This window comes from Numida meleagris, chromosome 1 (genome assembly GCF_002078875.1).
Source record: "Numida meleagris isolate 19003 breed g44 Domestic line chromosome 1, NumMel1.0, whole genome shotgun sequence".
Classification (NCBI taxonomy): Eukaryota; Metazoa; Chordata; class Aves; order Galliformes; family Numididae; genus Numida; species Numida meleagris.
In genome coordinates this window covers 17,260,386-17,278,002 of record NC_034409.1, presented here as the reverse complement: position 1 = coordinate 17,278,002, position 17,617 = coordinate 17,260,386, and the positions used below count along the sequence as shown (strand labels likewise).

At 36.8% G+C, this 17,617-nt stretch overlaps 1 protein-coding gene and 1 long non-coding RNA gene across 7 annotated transcripts in view; both read right to left on the bottom strand.

Annotated features, from left to right (window-relative positions):
- The window catches only part of FAM19A5 (family with sequence similarity 19 member A5, C-C motif chemokine like), a 416,638-nt gene that overhangs the window by 101,400 nt on the left and 297,621 nt on the right, over positions 1-17,617 (bottom strand). The gene's annotated exons all lie outside the window — the stretch shown is intronic.
- LOC110392441 overlaps positions 7,871-17,617 on the bottom strand; it is a 22,041-nt gene continuing 12,294 nt past the window's right edge. Inside the window, exons 3-4 of the long non-coding RNA XR_002434372.1 lie at positions 10,525-10,692; positions 7,871-8,352 (exon numbers count right to left, since the gene is read on the bottom strand). This is a non-coding gene — a long non-coding RNA (uncharacterized LOC110392441). The remainder of the gene's footprint in view (positions 8,353-10,524; positions 10,693-17,617) is intronic.

Here is a 17,617-nt window from a genome sequence, read left to right as displayed (position 1 = left end):
GAAATTTATCCCTGCTCACTCTTACAGTGAACTGACCTTTTTTTTTTTTTTTTTCCAGTTCTCCCTTCCTTGTGTTAACTTTATTGCATTTTCTCCAGACCTCAACTGTCTGGAGAAGCATAGTACCTGAAGAACAAAAAGTGAAGTGCAAAGTCCTGCACATGAGGAAGAATAACCCCATCCATCCACATCTACTGGGGGTCACTCATCTGAAAAACAGCTTGGTAGAAAAGGACCTGAGGGTCCCAGTAGATATCAAGTTGAACATGAGCCAGCAATGTGTCCTTGAGACAAAAAGGGCTAGTGGTATCCTGGGATGTGGCAGAAGGAGTGTTCCCAGGATGCTGAGGCAAGAGATTCTTCCCCTCTGCTTGGCATTAAGTGAACCCACATTTGGAGTGCTGTGTTCAATTCTGCCCCCACCCCCCCCAGTACAGGAGAGACATGGATATACTGGAAAGAGTCTGATAAAGGGCAACAGAAATGATGAAGGGACTGGAGAACTTCTTTGAGGAGATGCTGAGAGAGCTGGGCCTAGAAAAAAAGGAGGTTCAGGGCCATCTTACCAGTGTCTATAAATACATGAATGGAGGGTGTAAAGAAGATGGAGTCAGGCAGTGGTGCTCAAGGACAGGACACAAGACAAAGGGCAGAAACTGGAGCACGGGAAGTGTTCAGATGGCATCTTCTTTACTGTGCAGGTGACTGAGCACTGGCATAGGTTGCCCATGTCCCCCTGGAGTTTCAAAAACTGTCTGGACAAGGCCTTGGGAAGCAGTTCTGGGCAAGAAGGCTTGAGAAGGCAGATAGATCATTAGAGCTCCAATGGTTCTTTCCAATATCTGTTATTCTGTGATTCCATGATTCTTCAGTTTCCACAAAATCTACGTAATGCCCCCAAAGTCTCTTCTAGCCAGCCCTGCACTTTTAACAAAATACACAATGTATGTGAGCATATTCTGTAAGTTAAACAATAAATAGTTCTACTATTAGTCATAAACATGCTCCTTTGTACCTTCTAACCTTTAGTTCACATGGCAAAATAATGTTTGTCATTGGTAGATCTATGCTGTGAAGTGCAGCACTTACAGATATTGACTTTGGCTAAGTATTTGGCTAGGAAGGTACTTGAGTTTGCTAGTTTTTCCTTCAGGTCATGGTTGGGGTCTGGATCAGTTGCTTCTTTTTATTAGTTTTATAGCTACACAGACACATATTTTCCAGAAAAGCACAATAACCTGCATGCAGTTCTTATACTGGCACTGACTGGCATGGTGTGGTTCCTCCTCATTTGGTGGGTCACAGAACTCCTAGGCAGGCAGAGACTGTGTTTCTGTAGGGAAATGACAATTTTCTTTCCTTCTTTTTAGTCTCATTGAAGTTATCCACAGATTCCGTGGATAGGAGAAGGATACAACTCTTTTTTTTTTCCCCCCTACAATGGAACTTGCCATATTTGTTGTTCTTTATGCAAAGTACATGTCTACTATCCTGTTAATTTACAACTTTATTTCATTTTCACTTAAGCAGTTCTTTTCCACCTAGCAGGTTTGAAATCCATACATTCTCCCAACCACGCTCTAACCTAGGACTGGAAGCAGCAGATCCTTTTCTCTCCATGTTCACACATCAGTAACACTGACAAAATCAGAACATAATTTCTCTGAAATTGTTATTGCATGGCAATAGCTTAATATCATCACTACAGAGCAACAGTTTAAAATAAACTACTACTAGTACAATAAACCAACATGTACAGGATTTCAGTGTTGTATGAGCCAATGGAAGCTGTACTTCCTGCAGTGGAAGATACAGATTTTGTATTTAGTCTTCTGCTCCCAAGGGAAATGTCAGCTTTCCTCTCTTAATTCTCTTTGGCACAAAATATCCCCTGGAAATACACCTGGTTCAATAGAGAATGCTACAGTTAAATACTCAATTCTGCACTAAAATAAGCAGTTCAATCTAAATACTGAATGTGTCATGTATATTTTTCCTATCATTTTTAATTATAATAATACATGCAATTACCAGTATGTAGTACTTTTCAGCTTCAGCATTCCATAGCCAAAATTAGATCATAATAAAATATTTCTTTGGAACTTTTTTTAATTTCAATAAAAGGTTCTCTTTCACTCCTTTTTAATGTGAATGTTCATTTTAAATGCATCTAATTTAAACACTATAGTGCTATGACAGTGCATTACAATAAAACATAAAACTGACAGAATTAATTAATGAACAGTAATTACTGTAATTTACAGCAATTCTGTCTGACAGGATCTAATTACCAACAGAGCTTTTCTGTGACTATGAAGGTAAGCATTTTATTGCTTCTCATTTTTTAATGGGGAAATTGAGGCAGAAATGTTAATTAAACCCAGAATACTGAAAGTCTAGATGACCAGAATTTAGGCTGTCCTGTATCTGTACTTAGGTTTATGGCTTTTCTCTTCTTATGGGAATGGCTCCTTATTCTCTGTGTTGTCCTATTGCTTTAATACATTTTCATAAAGCTAACAGTCTGACTGGGAGTAACAAGAAAATTATATATTCTTTTTTAAGGTTTTCATTTTTTAAGGGAAAAAATCCTAAATATATACATGAACCTACGAGATATTAGGTTAGTTTGGAGGGATGCATCGTAAGTAATTGAAGTATAACATCTTTCAGATGGTTTTTAAAGATTGTACCTCCTCTTAAAAACAAACAAACAGAGAAAAAACAACCAAAAAATAAATAAATGAATAAATGAACCACCACAATCTTCTTCAGATACCGTTTCCTGAACATGTTATCACAGGAAACATACCTGAGGACTTCCAGCATTTTAAACTGCCACTGTTACAGAGCAGCCTAACACAATGGAAATCCACTGCCTTGTTTCCCCATGACAAATGGAAGACAGTTTACCTCTGGTAAAAGCAGACTGAGCAGACACAACACAGTCTCAATCCTATCTCATGTCATGAGTTTCTTATGACTCCAATTTTAAATTTCGTATTATGTATTGTGATCGTGTGCCAACTAATGAAACAATTTCAAAATACACGAGGATGCTTAACTGGATACAGAGGAGGGAATAGAGAAGATCATTCCTGATCCCACCTATCCAGACATGGGAGATTCCATCACATTCAGGAACAACATGCAATTGTGGGAGTGTGGGTAAGAATTAAATTTTAGGTAATCTCTGATAACACATGCTTTGCATACCCATTCATTACAGTTCAGACAAAAACCACAGCATGAAAATTTCAGGCTGATGTAATCACTTGCAGTCACCTCACTTCTGACCTACACCTCTCCCTTGGATTATTAGCTTATCCACAGCCTTATGGCTGGTGATTTCCTTTCCTGTCCCAGCTCATCTTTCTGTCCTAGGTACTGTTCCTACTACAGTTCCCATATAATACTATGTTATACTATATCAATACTACTCTTTCTAGTGCCACTCATTTGCTTATTGACAGTACGAAGCAAGAATATTACACTGATAGAAATACACATGTCTACAAAATTCTCTATACATTTTTGAATGCAGGACAAAATATGCTTCTCAAAAATATGTTCCCTAGGAACAGCCATGCCAGGGATTGAAGGAGTTTTGCAAAGGTTTGTACTGCCCCTCCTTGCTACTGTTGCTGTCCCCGATGACACGTGGTCCTGCATCACAGGCCAACGCTGCAGCCGTATTCCTGTTCAGATCTTTATTTACATCATTATTCATTATTCTCTTCTCCTTAAAATTACCAGAATGCAATGTAGCAAGAAACAGTTGCACTAAATAAACATGTTGAAAATACTGCACAGACACAAATATTCCTGAATTGCAAAACCTATGCCTTTCAAAGCAGCAGCATACTTCATCGTGCTACTCAACTTAAACCTGTCCCCTGGAGTTCACTGTTTTTTGGTCTCAGTAAGCACATGAATCTGATTACTTTAACCAACAGCTGGAAAAGATGGATCATCTGGAACCTGTGAGACTGCACTGAAGTTCTGAACATGCCACTGTAGTCTTAAATTCATAGATGTCACAAATGCCAAAACTGTCAGTGCTTTTATCCTGAAAATCACAGCAAATCTGTATGCATTGTTAAAACATATGCAAGTACGCACACTTTCTCTTCCTTTGCCAAACAGTAGAGCGTTCCTAAACATTTTTTTATTTTCCTCAGAAGAGGTTAGGAAGCTAATACAGAAAGATCAGTTTCTGTTTTCCAAGACATGGGTAGCGTATAAATGTGTACTATCACCCTTGATTTCTCTCTGACAAAGAACAGAGAAAATTGAGACAGAATAAACAAGATAACAGTTTCTGGGTTTGGGTATAAAAGATGTTTGCCAGGCTTTCTCATTTCCTTTGTTACACAATCTATTTACAGTCATAATCAGTGGTAATTATAGGTGACCTTCAGTCTCTCCTGCATCTTCTTCTCCTCTTTGGTTCATTAGCAGATGTGTTACACATACTTGCTGATATTCAAACAGAGCTCTAAGTCTAGGGGACTGCTGCTATAATTCATAGTCATTGTGCCACAATCCTGTATCTGAGCATGTAAACAAAATGATGATACAAAATGGCACAGATTTTGGCATGAAATACCTGCTCACCTGCATACACCTTTTATGCTAGCTCTTCCTCAGTCAAACACCAGTGCTTCAGGATCTCTTTTTCATTTGAAAAAATAAAACAACAAACAAGCATCTGAGGCCTTTTTTGTAGCATCAGCCACTCAAACGTGTACTGAGTATAAATGGATATATCTGGGACTCTGAAAGCGTTACAAAAGCCAGCTCTAGTGCCTCTGCCGCTATTGCTAGCTTCACTGAGCTGCAGAAGAGTAAAACCTGACTTGAATTTTATCATGCTTGCTTGCAGATACTGTAAACATTGTGGACAATACAGTCACCTCAGAGGAGAAGGGTAAAAGCACCTGAAAGTCCTAATTTGGCTGCTTATAATTCACCAGTATAATATTTTGTGAAATAGGGACTTGACTGTCAGCACCCTAACAACTGAACTGTGCACGTTTTATGGGAAAACCCATCAGCACTTGCACAAATAAGCTGATAATAAAAGAAGACACCTCTGAAAAATCAAACAGCTGCTGCAAATTACAGTGTTTCCCTTGTATCACAAGACTATTCTCCATTTTATCTGCGCAGAAGAAGGTCACTCCACTCCACCAGGGAATTGGATATTCCAAAATCTAATTTCAATTTGACTACAAAAACCAACCAAATTCAAACACTGAAATGCTCCATTATAAGGGACACATTTATTGGTCATTAAAGCCCTGGAGCAATTTGCATAAAAGATCCTGGTTACAAGGTCAGCTCTTGGAAGGCTGTAGACTTAGAAAGCTCAGATTTCCTGCAGCTAAGAAGCTGTGTTGGCAATTTGCCAGTATAATTTGTTCTTGATATTTTGGCCAAATTGGACTGTTTCTATGAAACATCTCTGTTTAACTATTCACTACATTTGAATGAAATATGCTTTTCTGATTTTTTCCCTTCTGACTTTCTCTGTACATTGCTGAGCTCTTCAACTTCACTGAACTACGGTTCTACCACTCACAAACCACAGCTTTAGGACAAAGTAGGCTGCGTGAAGTCCCACACAACACTCAAACAAAGCATGCTTGTTAGTGAGAAGCAACATACTCTACTAACCTTACTGATCTAACTTATCTAGATAAGTTAGCAGATTGAAAACTTCTTCCTGGAGCCAATATGGGGCCACAAAAAATTAATAATTTGAATTCATCTTGCATTTACTCTGGAGCTTTGCTATATCAATCTGCTAAAAAGTAGTGGCCTTGAAATACAGTTCTTTCAGTCCTGTACTAGCTTCATGCTGAGGCAGCTGCAAAAGAGCTGCAGTGAGAATAAAAATCAGGAGCTGCTTTTTTTCACTGTTGTAAGGATCAATTTCAAATAAAGACTACCTGTGAAATCAAGAACTCAGAAGCGAAGAAGCAGAGTATAGTGAGTTCTAAGGCCTTGTGAAGCAGATGTTTTTCCATTTATCTGTTTTTATAAGTTTTATAAAATAATACAGCATAAAGCCTCCAAGACTTTTGATAAAATATATTACATAGAGATACAAAAGTGCTGCATAATAAAATGCAACATACACATTGATCGACAATGATAGAGCTTCCTTCCTGCGAAGAGTGGATGTAACATGGGTCAGGCCATAGATTTCATCTGGTAGCTGTCAATTCTAGCAAAAACATAAGGAATAAAGGGGAAAAAACCTTGGCTTACAAGCATCTTGCGAATGCACAGCGCTTCAAACCTGCATCTTAGATGTCACTTCACTGGCATTTTTATTCCCTGTAATCCATCAATACGGTATGACACATCAAAGCTAGACTCTAATCTTCTAAATTAATATTTTAAAAAGATTGCAAGTGTTTTGATTTGGATCCTTGGAAAAGCTTTTTATTTTAACAAATGAAAGGCAGACCTCAAGACACATGTTTATAACTTAATTGGTGCACTGATGACATTACTTTCTTGACTTGGCAAAACCATCACAATACAATTGCAGTTAGAATTTTATTTCTCTTATCGTTTACTTGCTATTAGAAAATCTCAGGCAAGGTTTCTCTACATTAAAAACTGTCACCAGTGAAATTACAATAGCAATATTCATAAGAATTTTTTATTTTAATTGGAGCATTCTTAACAGCTTTATCAACTTACGAGATAGAAATATAACAAATAGAATAACAGTGTTCACAAAACAGGCAAAATAAATTTTACCACTTTCAGATTTCTAGCTGCTAGATAAAATATTTCGAAATGGGGAGGAAATATATATTTGTTAGAAAACAATGATTTCCAACTGCTAAAAATTTCTGATGTTGTGTGGTGTGGCAAAAAGATTTGTACCTAGGGGAATCCCACCAAGATTAAAAGTTGAATCTCTCCATAGAGTGGAGAGACCTAATCCTACACATCTAGGGCCAGGATCCTTGGCATCACTATCTAACTATCAAAAAAATATATCAGAAAGACTAAAGGGGATCCAAGTTGCAAAGCGAGACAGGTGCTGAGAATCCATGTTAACCAAATATGCATTTTATAGTTTCATTACCAACTACATCTATCTTGGTTCAACACACTGAACACCCCACTTATAACTGGACCACACTAGATGCAATCATGGAACGCATCTTCCAGTTGGATTTAATCCAAAAAGAACTTAGCTTGTGAGCTCTAAGACTGTTCTGCAGTGTAAAATAAAGCAAGATGACAGGGATATTTGCTCTGAAAATGCTTTAGACCACTCTGCATCACATCTGTGCCTCTTCTGGATGCAAATAACTGAAGTATATCTTGAACCTATGATCCTTGCTTGTATTAAATGATGGGAAGAATGATCCATGAGATATGTAAGGTTCTGCTCTTTGTTCCCAGAACAGTTTGTACCTTTCTAGACCTACTGAAAGTCTTAAAAATGCCTTCCTATTCCAGTGGATGAGATTTATGAACCTCATTTTCTGTCTACACCCCTTCTTGCATTTATGACTGCACAGTGTCTGAGCTTCATAGGGTACAAACAGCACATGTTTTTACCATGTACCACGATGACCTAGAAACTAGTAAATACTGCCTCCTCTTCTGATGTCAATTCAAAACTTAATAAGCTGAAGCAAACTTCAGCTCTGTCCCACTTCTGAGATTAACACTCCAACTACTTAATAAGTGCTGCTGCTGCCTTATTTTGTAAAAGAACCCACTCTAATATTTTGGGCCTTTATTAAATATATAGACTGTAATATATAGACTGCTGTAGAAACGACATTTCTAGAACTGGCTTCTCATACTGTACACTGTCTACGTTATCTAGACAGGATCACTGCCTGAAGATCTTCAAAGTCTGTCTGTCTGGTAGCCTTTGAGGATATACGATCTTTATTTTACAAAGACTAACTGCAGAGGATTCCTTTAGGTACCTCACTTTCTACCTCTGATGGTTAGTAATTTAAACATAATCTGCTGTTTACTAGAAATAATTGTCTGATGATTCTTTTAACTATACGGACGACATTTCTTCTTTCTTTGGCAAAAATCCAAGGTCTTGGAGAAGGATTCAATAAAAATAAGACAGAAAAGTCATGGTCTTAGTAAGAATTGACTTTAATATCTTACAAACTCTATCTTTACCTAGTCCTACTTGAGTCCTTCTTGAGAGTTTCCCCTGTTTTACAATGATCCAAATTTAGCTTTCATTTGTATGACAAAGATGTTTTAGATCTATGCACATTTTGAAGATACTGGATACAGAAATCCTGCTCCACGATGTTCACCTTCTTTTTATTTGGGGAAAGATTCCTGGAAAAGACAGGTTGAGGAAGGATTGGTTCTTACTGTACATCCAGGGAATGTTAATAGCTCTAAATCACCAGTCATGATTTATGTGCTTTCTACTGTTGGCTCATTACTTGCATCCATATCTTCTCTCACTAAAAGTCCATTAAAATGCTTTTTAATTTGCTGGTACAGTTTCACCACTACCTGTGTGTGAAAAAGGAGAGCTCTTCCTACGTGCAACTGAGTAGTTCAGACATCAGTTTGTCTTAGCAAATGGCCAAAAATAAATCAGTCGTATTCTGTACTATCTAAAGAGACAAATCATTCCAATCAAAGTGGTCATTTACCAGACTACAAGCATTTGAATAGCTTCTATTTTTTTTTCTTTCCTTACACTAACTAAAAAAGATTTTATTCTTTTAATCTTCATTCATTATGTGATAGAATTCTATGGAACACTAGAATAAATAATAACTTATTCCTTACACTGTTTAATGAAACCAGAATACTGTCCATTGGTTTTAGAAGCCTCCTAATGAAAGGAAAAACTTAGGGTGAAAAGAAAACAACAACAAAAACCCAACATAAAGTGTTTTCTTAAGAAAAAAAAAAAAAAAGAGCAAAATATAGAATAGATAGGAATGTTTCAAAAAAGTGACATTTAATGATATTCTACAGCAGTTTTAAGAAATCCTCCATACACATTCAACTGTGCTTTTTTTTAAAGTTCGTTTTCATTTAACACATAAATAAAAGAAACAATGAAAAGATTTTTTTGTAAAGCAAACTATTCTTAAGAATTTTCATTCATGAAAATCACAATGCATCAATGCTTATGTTAGCATTTAAGTTACATTAAAATAGTGTGAGATTTTCATTATAAATTTACACAACCGTAAGGTCATTATGAAAGAGATCATACTTTCCTACTGTAAACAAGTCTATGTATATCCTAACTATTGCACTGACTTGTAATCTTTGATTATGTTTTGATTGATTACAATACATAAAATTTGCTTATAAACAACTGTTTTTTTGTATGTTTGGTTTCCTTTTTTTTTTGCAGTTTTGTAATACACTTATTTGCATCTTGATTCTATTTGCAACAGCTTAAAGAATAACTACGATTATATCATATCAAGGGTAAACAGATAATAGAGACTCAATACTTTTTCAGAGATAGACAATTAACTTGAAAGTTTAAAGAATGCTTCTGCTCACAGTTAAGGTCACTGGTTAATTTATGTTCCTTTGTGGAAACCAGGCATACCTTTATCTGTAAAGGAAGTTATTTTAGGGTGAATAACAGACAAAACTACAAAGATATTTAGTAATCACCTTTAGCCTTTTCTGATGGTTATTCATGACAAAAAGTGTTCTAATTCTTAATTAAATGATAGTAAGATCACAATGGGATGCCAATCTTCTTATTAATGCTCTAAGGATCATCACAAATGCACTTCAACTCTTGGTTCCAAGCATTTACAAATATTTTCTGAAGCAGAAGCAATTATATTCCTCTTATCTTTTTTTCCTGTCCATTTTTAATAACTCCCTTAATACTTCTGAAGACAATGATAAAGGTTGGTTCACTTAAATGGGTAGTGGATTTTACCCAGAAAGTAAAAAATAAACACTCACTTAAAATTTCACATATTAACCAGAATAACTGCTGTCTGATCCCAATCTTCAATACGAAAGTATGCTTTTGATACAACACCATGGATACAATGAACTCCAAGCTATTAACCAATACAATATTTGGAAAATGTATCCTTAAAACTAAAGGCAAAACCAATTCAAGCAACTGAAACCACAAGCATTAACAGGAAGAAGTTTAAAGACATTGTAATAATGTGAAAACTTAATGGGCCATGTTCCCTGGAAATATCAGTCTAGAGTTGTTTTTACAGAAGAGAGGTGGGCCCATTTCTTTGTATTTCATGACCTCTACTGAAGCCTGGTAACAAGGACAAAGAAGTGAAAAATATACGTCTCCAATATTAGGCAGACAACAATAAGAAGGAGATCTTAAACTGTGTACAAGTAACAGCCATTTCCCCCTTGGGCTTCCACCGTACAAAAACTTATCTTAATATACACTGGTAGTTTCAATAACTTCAGTATGTTTACAAATGTCATCCAAACCGGAGATTGAACTTTGCCTATGCCAGGAGAGGTTTCAGCTTATACCTGTATATTTAAACCATTCAATCTTTCGAACAGTAGCACTGTTACAGCAGGCTTTTGCCCATCTAGCACATACACTGGAGATCCATGCTTGGTAGGGGCTCCTCTGGCTGCCATAAATTATATCAGTAAAATCCAGACATGCACATGCAACTTTGTCAGCAGTATCAGCTGAAAAATAGAAAGTGAATCCCTGCTAAATCAGTTAAGCTTGAAAATTATAAGTACACTTGGACTACTGCTTGCTAAGTATTACATGAGTATTTACAAATATATATGCTCCCAGAGGAAAATAAATAAAAAATCCATTTTATTTTAGAATGCAACATGAAAACTAATGAATCAGCTGAATAATTCTGGCATGTTAACAAGCCTACCTCTGATAATGAAGTAACTAATAGTTCAAAAACAGACAACCAAGGAAATAAAGAGCTAGCAGCAGGAGGCGTCTACAGTGGAAGCAGCATTAGTTTCAGTGATAATCCAGACTTTCCATCCCCACAATATATCCTAAGCCCTTTATCTGATTATAGAACTCGGAAAGATAAGAAAATTGAGGAGTTCTTCAAACAGCAAGGTAAAATCCCTATATAAGTAACTGGCAAATCCACCCAATGTTGAACTGACATATACACATGGGACAGATTTTAAATTTACCTCCATATCTTTACTTTAAAAAAGTAAACAAGCATCAGCCTGCACTGGCCTCTTCCCCCAGCTTTCCTCCCCCTGATGTGGAATTCTATCTGAGATAGTACCTGAGAATATCTGAGCTATCTGAGAATGAAAAATCATTCTGCCTGAACAACTAATTTCCTCTCTCTTCCAAAAAAACCTGCCAATCTACTTATATTCTGTTGGTTCTTGAGAGGTTATCAAATGGATATTCTAATTGGTCCAAAAAAAATACTCTCTATATCAAGCAAATTTAAATAATCCAAATTATGATGACCCAAAGTCAATATATTTACAAGTATTCCACAATCTACTTTTTAAAATAAAATACATTATTATAACACCTAAAGCAAAAATCTTCAGCCTGGAGATTTTCATAATGTGTAATTGGCCATCACTGATTGGATCTGGAATATCTTAAAAGATGGTTTCTTATGTGTCTAAGGGTGAAATTAGGGAAAGAAAAAAAAAAGCAACAAAACAGTCACTTGTATAAAGAAAGAAAAATGTTCTCCATTTATTCCATTGACAATTTTTAATACTTCAGTGCCCCTCAACAGGCAATTTATAACTGGTTTGGATGTTAGGACTGTGTCCAAAATGTTCAGAGGTGGTAAAAAAAAAAAATGAAGCAAAAAGAAAAGAGCACACACAAAAACTAAAACCCAAGCCCTGAACTTAATAATACTCATGGTTTTCATTTAGTGATTTAAATAGTTTGGCTTCTAAATTCTCCGAAGATATACTTGTTACTAAACATGTTCCATTTCTTCATCATTTGCCTATGTGCTAATGATTTCTTTATAGTCCTACCAAATTCTCCACAGAAATAAGAGTGCTTTGCTTTCACACACTGTAAGTGTGTGATTAGAATTACTTGGCTGTTGGATGAATTGACAACCTAGTTTCTGAACAGATTATGAATACATAAGTGTCCCCATGAAACATGGTAGAACTCACACAGTATGAGAAATGTTTGATGAGACAGAATACCTACACACCAACAAGCAAATATAGAGAGATAGCAATTTCTAGCCTAGTGTTTGAATCTTAATACATGTGAAATTTGATCCAGAGCCCAATGCAATTCGAAGAATATGGATAACTTTGCATGGACTCTAATCAGGCAATTTCTTCTTCCTTGTCTTTTTTGGATTTGTAAGTTTTTGCTCATGATCTCAGGGAAGCAAGAAGTTTTTTCAATGGATGAAACAAGACGATGTAGCTATTGTGAACCATGACTGTTGCTATACAGTTTTAGATGGAGAGAAAACTAGGGCATGTTCTGTGAATCCTAACACTGTGTCACAATGTGGTAATGAAACAGCACAGTAAGACTCTGACGCTGTGAATAAAGAAGGGAAGACTGTTCTCACACTGAGGTGAGCATGGAGTCTTTTTTCCAAAATCCAGTTTGCTTCATAATGAATACTCATTTCTCATTATATCTCATTATCACCTAAGGCCTTGACCAAAGCCAGACAAAAATGTGATATTAGTAATGGGAATCCTTTCAGGTGTTGAATGCTCATCAGTGAGGCACAAAAAAATCACCCCTTAGTCAGTCTAAGGAAAATAAGAAATGTGCATTTTGCCACAAGACTTGCAGCAATGGTTCAGATCCCACAAATGAAGAAGCACTGCGATGAAGCCGTGTTTTCTGACACCTTATTTTTCAGTGCATATTATGCCAGCTTTCCCAATTCCTAGATTAAAATGGCCATTTACAGTCAGTGTCATTTTGCCTGAAACCAACTACAAGGGTAGGCTGCTAAATAGCCTATACTTTCCAGAAACAATTTAACAAATAAAGTAGATTCATATAGATAGGCCTAATGTTGATTTTTTTAACACAAAATACCCCATATTAGTCTCACACTGCATCCAAAATTGAAGTAATTACCTGTGATTTTCAAAAAGAATGTTTTTAAATAATAACAAAAAGTAAATGCATTGTGCACAGCTTTAGATATATCAATTTTAAACTTTATGTAAATTGCATTACTTTCATATGCTCGGATATAACTTGTTAGTATAATGAATTAATCCGTACAATCTCTTTGTAAGAGATAAGAATACTCCATAATTCTTGAGCCACCTGATCTGAAATATGCATAAATACATACTTAAGCTAGAGCAGTTTCCCAGTCAATTGCTTTTCACTAAGATTTTATGTGTAGCAAAGTTCCTTTATGTTTAACACATAAAATAAAATGGTAGTCTCAAACTAGACTTTATCAACTTCTCATTCCAATTGTATGTGAGAAGATTCAACAGTGAATAACTGTTCATATTAGGAACAATTTAAATAACTGAATGAACTCATGTATACAGGCACCTGTAATTCAGTTTTTTCAAAACTATTTCTTTAACTTTTTTAAAATAATCACATATTCTGGAATACAAGTATTTCTACTTCTTATTCAATATATGTGGAAAAAAATTTCCTTTCAGAATGTTTCCATTGACAACCTCTGCAAGAAGAACTGAATATGCAAATGGCTTGTTTTCAGTGTGAACTGGTTGACTGTACAAGCAAATTCCTACTTTCTCATGGTAAATATATTACTTAGTCAAGAAAACCAGTCTGGTACACATACAAAGTTTTCACATTACATATTTCAGAACTGAGCAAAATAAAATTAGGTTACTGAATATAGGTAGGTAATAATGTTGAAATCCTTACCATTATCAGTGGATATTTAGTCAATAGAGCAGTTCAGCTTACTAGACATGTAGTATTAGGTAAATTGAACTTCTCATTGCACTGTATTGACAAGAGTAGATTTGCTTCGCTTATCTCACACAGGTATCCTATGTCTTCTGTGACATAAGGAACTCGGCCCATCCTCCCTTTTGTTTTACAGAAGGGTGTATGTCTTAGAGGTTTTATCTCACATGTACCAGCCTCTTATTCCAATCACAGTATTTCAAATGTTCAGGTATCTCAAATAGCAAGAAATGCCATATGGGCAATTAAAAGAAATGCTGGAATGCTAGATCTCCATCAACTATAATGGGAGGTTGGACACCTGTTGACATGTAGGCACCAGAATTTAAATACCCTACTACAGATGTTTTAAATTGAAAGAAAATCACTCTTGTTTTCTGATAGCCATTGAACTGAACTGACTTCTCACTCTTTTCTATCAGTTGATAACTTGGATTTGAACAGAAGCTCCATGAACATTAATCATCTTCTAACAACTTTAGACATCATGTTTCATTTCGTTTTACAAGCATTAAAGGATCTGTTTCAGGAGTAGAAAAATATACAGAACCGCATGGCATCTAAAAACATAGAAACACAAAGAAAAAAGAAGAAAAAAAACACAAAAAAAATACAATGTCACTTTAAATGTGAAACCATCAATAGGAATGTAATTCAATGTAATTTGAAAAAATTGAGGCTCATCTTCCTGAGAGATTTTTTTAACTGGATGTTAGGACTGTGAAATAAGGCAAGGATATAAAAGAAATGCATGCCTTGAAATAATGCAAATAGAGTGCTGAGTTTTTTTTTGGTGGAAAGAGAGAAGGGATGTATTTGTTACAAATATTCTTCCATGCTATTTGGTAAACTAAAAAGCACTGGTATTCTCTTTTTTCTTTAAATCTGCAGCACTGCATGCTGAATGTGACCTACATCACTCTCCATATACTACATCAAATAATCCATCATTTAACAAATCAGTGAAGCACCTCTAGTAAATGAAAGGAACCTATAGCTTTAATCTCACTTCGATTAACTTCATTCTTCTCAGAAAGCAGACCTCAATTTATATCAATTTGCAGTAATCTTTACAAGAAAATGCTACTTCACTTACACATGCTGTTTGACAGCAAAATGAATTTCTCAGGCATTTGGATACTCTATGATAGTTCCAATAAAAATTGCCCCTAGTAACAATGTGGAAGCTGAACACTTTCTGTCTGCTTAAATGATTTCTTTGGTTAGACAGATGATGAGGTTTAATGATGTATGTTGTGAATTCTCTCCACTAACATACAAGTAACACTTTGATCAGTGAAAAGACCTCAAGGACATTTGGTACAGCCCTTTTAAACTTTCCTTCACATTTCTATAGATAGGAGTTTTGTTGTTGTATTAGGATATACAATTATATATCTCTGTAAGTGACCAAATTAATTAAATATGTTCTGAAGGACAGTAAACCAGCATATTATTTTTGCCAATGGGGAAACCAAGGAAAAAGAATCTATCAAAATAATGTTTTGTAAGTGGGGCAATCTGAACATAATTATTTAATTACCTAATTAGGAACTATACTTAATTTAGGTGGCCCAATTCTGTTGAGTATCTGTACTTCTTAATTTTACTGATTATTTCTCAGGAATCTTGTATCTGAGTGCAGTTTTTCAGGGTCTAAAGATTTGGCCTTTAAAGACAGTCAGTTAGTTACCTCATTTATTTGCTTAACTATAGTGAGACTTGGAAGACAATGCAGAAACAGAGGCTTCAGGATAATTTGTACATCCACTTAATTTTGCAGAGGTAGGTGTAAATCCACAAGATTGCCCATGCCTGAATGAGATGCTGAGAACTCTTCTAAAATTGTTCCCTAATCTCATAAATCACCTCAAGCCCTAGAGAAGCCAATATCTTAGCCAGAATAACATGCCTACAACTAAATTTCGATACACCAAAAGACATCTGGTGATCAAGTCCCAGCAGATCAGCCAGTTCATTTATTTTTCACCTCTGATGTTTTTACACTCAAATAAATCTATATAAAACATTCACGGTGGAAAAGATTTGGCAGCAGGAACAAAGCATGTGTGAACTTGTTAGTTAGCAAATACACAATAACCAAGGGGTCTGTGGAAGGGACAGTTAAAACATAAGTAAGATCGCTACTTTCAAATTCCCACACTAACATGAAGGGAGACCTGGACTGTAAGTACTTTAGCCTTCAACTGCAAGACGTGCCTCTGCCTCTTCTCTGCAGCCTTCCCTATTTGAATAACAGATTTTTTTCTTGTTACCAAGTGGAACACTTACAGCAGAAAGGACCAGGACAAGCTTACTCCAAAATAATCTGTCTGAAGACTGAGAAATTCCCCGCAGCCTAGGAGATGGGGGTTCTCAATGTTGCTTCTAATCCAGCAGCATAAGGCTACAAAACGTATGTTTGACCATCAACGTGGAACTAAAGTAAGTACAGGGCTCCAACATCATATGCAGGTGAAGAAATGGGTTTTTATTTTAAAATTTTCAGTGCTAACTACTCGACTGTTATAAAAAAAACAGACATCAAAGTTCCCAACCATAAGCAGAAGAACTGGACATCTCACTCCCATTCATATTTATGCAGATTTGGAGTTGACTTAAACTCCAGATTAAACTTAGGTACTATGTCTAGACTTCTATCCATTTGCTCATACTCCATTAGGAATATGTGGCAAGGTTTTGGTAGCAGGGGGACTGACGAGCTGGTCTCAGTGAGCAGAATCCAGCAGCTGCTCACTGCTGTCAGGTAAGAGCCTGTTTCAGCTGCTCCAAACAGGACTCACCACTGGGCAGAGCTGAGCTGTGAACAACACTGGTTGTGTCTCTGGAAGAGGAGATTTAAGAAAGGGAAAAAAAAACCTGCTGCGCAACAACAGGAGCAAGAAGAATGAAAAAAAAAACATAGAGAGAAACAGCCTTGCAGCCACCAAGGTCAGTTGCTCTAGGCACAGAGCAGAAGCTCCCTGCAACCCAGGAGGAGTAGGCTGTCCCACTGCAGCCTCCAGATCTCCACGTGCAGCCATGGAGGAGCCCAAGGTGCAGCAGTGGATAAGGCCTGGAGGAGGTACAGCCCATGGAGAGCCCTGCAGGAGCAGGGCCCAGGCCAGAGCTGCAGACTGTGTGGAGCAGCTTGTGGTGGGGCAGGAGGGCTGGGGGAGCTGCTGCTCATGGGGACAGTGCTGGAGTAGTGCACTCCTGAAGGATGGGCCCCGTGGTATGGAGCTGTGCTGGAGCAGTGCTTGAAGAGCTGCAGCATGTGGGAAGCCCATGTAGGATCAGTTCAGGAAAGATGGCATCCAACTGGAATAGAGGGAGAGAGTGATCACAAAGGAGCAGCTGAGACAAAGCTTTATGGACTGACTGCCACCTCCGCTCCCCTTTCCTCCCTCGTGGGGAGGAGGTGGGAAGGTGGATGAAGATGCTTTTAATTTGCTTTTTGCTTTTAGTTTCTTACTGTTTTAGACTGTTAGTAATAGGCAATAAATTAATCTCCCTATGCTGATTCTGTTCTGCCTGTGACAGTAATTGGCAAGTGATTTCCCAGTCCTTATCTCAATCCTTGAGCTCTTTTACATTGTATTTTCTCCCAGTGTTACTTTGAAGAGGGGGAGTGAGAGCATGAGGGGGTGGAGTTTAGCTAGCCATCAGTGTGGAACCAACCCCCCCCCC